General features: G+C 28.6%; 1 non-coding gene across 1 annotated transcript; it reads left to right on the top strand.

Annotated features, from left to right (window-relative positions):
* Nucleotides 1–1,373: 1,373 nt before the first annotated feature.
* TRNAK-CUU (transfer RNA lysine (anticodon CUU)) lies at nt 1,374–1,447 on the top strand. Its single transcript has one exon. It is a non-coding gene; the product is annotated as a tRNA-Lys (tRNA).
* Nucleotides 1,448–4,956: the final 3,509 nt, after the last annotated feature.

The following is a 4,956-nucleotide window of genomic DNA, read 5'->3' as shown; positions in this document are numbered from 1 at the left end:
CATTCAAAATATTATAAGAATCTTTTTTTACAAAATTTTTTTTTTTAATAATAAATGAATTAAATATGTTTTTTTTTTTAAGTTTTTGACGTTTGTTAATAAATTATAAATTTTTATAGATGAGAATCTTTTAATATTATAAAGATGTTTTAAAAAATTTAAATGATACACATTAGTTGAGTTAAAAATAGAGATCAAAATTGTTGATCAAAAAAGTTTGAGAGACCATTGTTTTATAGAAAGATTTTTAGAAAAACTGAAAATGAAATATGATATATTTACAAAGACCAAAAACTTATTTAATTTTTTTATTTTAATCCATTTGAATTTTAAAATAATTAACAATATTTTAATAGATCAAGGGACAAACTGTTGTTGAGAAATGAGTGACTTTAAATTTTTAATATTCATTTTAATCCAAAATTTCCATTATTATATTTATTCTACCAAAAAAATTATTTTAAAAATTAATATTTTTTTTATTAAATCAAACTATTTAATTTGCACATAACGACGCAAATCCGTGCGAATTTACAAGTATTGTGCTAAATTTTTTTAATACTAAAATTAGAGTACAAATGCATCACATAATAATAAAGATATTTCAATAATATTGACACCTCAAAATTAGCACATATTATTTACAGTATTCTAATAAATATATTAAAATAAAAATTGGAAAAAATAAACTAGGAGGGATCATATAAAACCCAAGGGAACAAAAGTGTTGATAACACTCCACATCTAATTCATAAAAAATCTTAAAGAAAAATCAAAGAGATAAAACATCCATGAAGGCAAAATTAATACAAAACTAAAATAACTAAAACAAAACAAAGTCTAACACAATTTAATTGAACTTATAACAAAGAAGACCTATTCTATTACCAATGAAATTAGTCTAAACCTCAAGGGAAATGGAATTCCATCAAACTATCCCCACAACATTTAAACCTAATGGAGCTAATTTATCAGCCGAATAATTTTTCTCCCTATGGATATAATCATATAAGAAACAAAAAAGGTCATTGACTTTGTCAACTCCATACAATTAATCGACCTATTTTTTAATTGCCATGGAACCACACAATTAATTCAACTATGTGATATATCTATTTTCTCGTGTTTTCAAAAAATATAACCAGAATTGACTTTCTTCCCCGAATATGGCTTTGATTACTACATAAAAACTGAGAGCTTTCTTATTGCTAATTTTCATTGTATGATACTTCTACAAATAAAATAAAAATACATTTGAAATTTCATTTTATATGATATTTCTACTAATAACAAAAACTAAGAACACATTTGTTAAAGCATTTTTAATATATAGCTTAATAATATAATAGTTTATTTAAATCAAATTTACATGTGCTGGAATAGCTCAGTTTGTTAGAGCGTGTGGCCCTTAACCACAAGGTCGGAGGTTCAACCCCTCCTTCTAGCGGTTTTTTACTATTTAAAAAATGCAATCTCTATATTCTATAATTGTTTTTTTTTAATATATTAATTAGAGAATATAATTGAAATTTATTTTTTGTAATTGCGATATTTTTTTTAGCCTAACATTAATGATTAATTTATTAGTAGAGAGAGTGATCTGACATCTTTTTCGTACTTCTTTAGTGTTTTTTAGTTCATCAATCGAATTACCTACACCTTCCGTACGACTAATTGTGACATTTATTGTGAATCGAAGAGTATTTAAGTAGGAACATACAAAAATGTGACATACACGACATTAGGGCTGGACAAGATCTGTTGGCCCAACCGAAACCGACCGGCCTGAGGCCCAAAACACGCATGCGGACGGATAAAGCCGGATATAACGGGTAAGCGGGTGAAGAAAGGCGGATTGGGCTGGTTATACACGGGCAGGTTCGAGTTGTAAAGATTGGACCGTAATAAAACCGAACCCGACCATATATGTATGTGGGGGCGTTTGGGCCACTTGAAAACAACAGACCCAATCCTACCGCAATCCAAAGTATAAATACTTAACATTAATAATCAAACCCTAGATTTTCATTCCGCCTCCACACACAACTCACTTGTTCCTCTTCGCCTTTTCCACCTTTAAACTCTAACTCCTTTGTTTTCTTCAGTTCTCTCTTTGAGATCCTCTCGTTCTCGTTCCAATTTATGTTCATTGTGGTTCCATTGTAAGTCTAACATCCTTCATTATTTTAGTTATTTTCTAGCCTTTTTTTTTTTTTGTCTTTCAAATTTGGTGTTTTCGTTTTCGTTCAACATATTTGGCTAACATGCATTTATTTTAATTGTTTAGGTTAATAATCGAACAAACTTGATCTATTGAAGAGTTGAAGTATCACCATACATTTGCTATTAAAGGTTATATCTTTTAACGTTTTTATTTTCTTTGTTTATGATGTCTTTTGACAAGGCTTTTTTAGGTTTTATTTTAGAGTTGAGACTTAGGATTTTTGCCATTTTTGTATTTTGTTTAAGACTTAGGGTTTCTGGGTTTTGTTATTATGCATGTTCTTCAAAGAACAGTTAGTTTTCTCTGTATTTGATTAAGGCTTGGATACTGATTATGGTTTGTTTAAAGTGTTCTCTATTTTTTTTTATTCCTAAAAAAAATGTATAATGATCCTCACAATTTTATTTCAAGTTTAAGGCTTGGATATTGATTATGATTTGTTTAAGTGTTCTGTTTTTTATTTTATTTTAATTACATTTCATCTATTCTTAATAATTTGGTTTCTAATTTAAAATATGTTATATGTGCAGGTTTATGGCTGAAATTAATTTTATTTGTAAATTGAAATGATATGGAGTACCATTGAAGATTTAAATCTTATGTTGATTTATGATCAGATAGCTCATCATCAATCAATGAGAAAATAAGAAAAAATAATCAATTTAAAAGTGAGACAAAGTTAGATTAATATATTGATAAATGAAAGTATTATTATTTTGATTAGTTTTGCATTGTCAAACAGTTAAGTATCAAAGGAAAACTAAGTCAAAAATAGTTTAATAATGAATGAATAAATTAACAAAATTGTTTTACTCAAATAAACCTATTAAATAAATATAAAAATGCTTGGTAAAATTAATTGGGGCAAATTTTTTTGAATGGGGCAAAAAAATTTCAAACTTTATTGGACAAAAAAATTTATTGGGCCAAATTTTTTTGAATGGTCCAAAAAAAAATTACAGACTTTATTGGACAAAATTTAGACAACAAATGTTACATAACCCAAAAAGTGTCTGACCCGAATCTACCTACCCGTAAGACCCGCGCACCCGTGTTCCGACACCTGTCCAAATCGAAAATTTAAATGGGCGAAATTGGATCTCTTTTGACCACCCGTGGATTGGACCGAATTTAGAATTTGGGCTCAAAACCGTCCGGACCCGCCTGTTGTCCACCCCTACACGACATCAACTATGTAACTACTCTTGTAAAAATAATGTTTTAATGAGTTTTTTGTTTTTTTATATTTTTATATATATATTTTTTTATATTTTAGTTTTGTTGATTTTGGTTTCTTTATTTTTGAATTTGTGAATTTTTTTTAAAAAAAGTTTAGTGCAGAAACTCACACATATTAAACGCGGAGAAGAAACGCATTTCAGGTTCAAACTCCTCCATTTTATAGTCAGAGTGCCAACTGTTAAGGGCAAATACTCGTACATACATACCTTTCACCATTTCCATACCAAATTTGAATCATATCCCTTAAAATTAGATGTCCGCATACATGGATGATGGATATTTAATTATATGCTTATCATTTTAATGGTTGATTAATAAAGAATTATTTAAAGAAGTTTTGACTCAAATATTTAAAGAAGTTTATCAAATAAGTTAACTAAAGAATCGATGAATTATTCAATAGCACAATAACATTAATTTCAAATTGGAATTTTAAATAAACATAGATAATTAACGTGATGAATTAGTAGTTTAAAATCTATGAAAATTATACTATTAAGATTTTGAATGCAATTGCATTAAATTTTTTTTGATTTTATTTTTATTTTTATATCACTTATGTAATAAATTTATTTATAAGCAAAATGTATCACATGGTAGTATAAAGGATCACTATAAGAAAATTGACGTTTTGTGACAGTCAAAGTGTGTTACTAAAAGTTAAAAACAATAGGTAAATGTCAAGAATACTTTGAGTGATATATGTTGGAACATAAGTAAGTTATGATATATGTTGGAACATAAGTATGTTATAGTGTGAATTTAAAAATATGTTGAAGTCCCACATTGGAAAGAAATATTTTTTATAAATTTAAGTGGAAAGAAACATGTTTTTTAAAATTCAAGTCCCACATTGGAAAGAATATTTTTTGAAATCTCACTTTGAAAAACTATCATATTTTGTGTAGTTTCAATTTTATACATACTAAAGTCCCACATTGTTTAGAAAACATATGTGACTTTGCTTCCATCACTATATAATGAGTTTCAAGCTATTGTGAAAAGCACACCAAAGTTGGATGCTTTTCCCGACTTTCTCTTTTCTCCCTCTTATATTCTGCTCGCCTAAATTTCGAGCCACTTCTCCCCTTTCTTTCTGTCCTCTCGGTTTTTTTGAGCGGTTATTATGCCGCAGTCCCTTCGATTTTTTTGAGCGGTTATTATGCCGCAGTCCCTTCGGTTTTTTTAGCGGTTATTATGCCGCAGTCCCTTCGGTTTTTTTTTGAACGGTTGTTATGCCGTAGTCTTTTTGTTTTTTGAGCGGTTGCTATGCCGTAATCACCTTGTTTTTAGAGCGGTTATTATGCCGTAGTCCATTCGTTTTTGTCCTTTTGAGCGGTTATTATGCCGTAGTTATGAATGGTCATAGTACCATATTGATAGTGACTTTAATTGTCATATTGAGAGTGGCTTAAATTGCCATATTGAGGGTGTAATTCAAGAACGGTTTTCTATGGTGCAGTAGAACTCCGATACAGAGTATCTGGGCT

Source organism: Cicer arietinum, chromosome 6, assembly GCF_000331145.2.
Source record: "Cicer arietinum cultivar CDC Frontier isolate Library 1 chromosome 6, Cicar.CDCFrontier_v2.0, whole genome shotgun sequence".
Taxonomy (NCBI): domain Eukaryota; kingdom Viridiplantae; phylum Streptophyta; class Magnoliopsida; order Fabales; family Fabaceae; genus Cicer; species Cicer arietinum.
The sequence above is the reverse complement of the archived record's forward strand: the minus strand, read 5'-3'. Positions and strand labels throughout refer to the sequence as shown.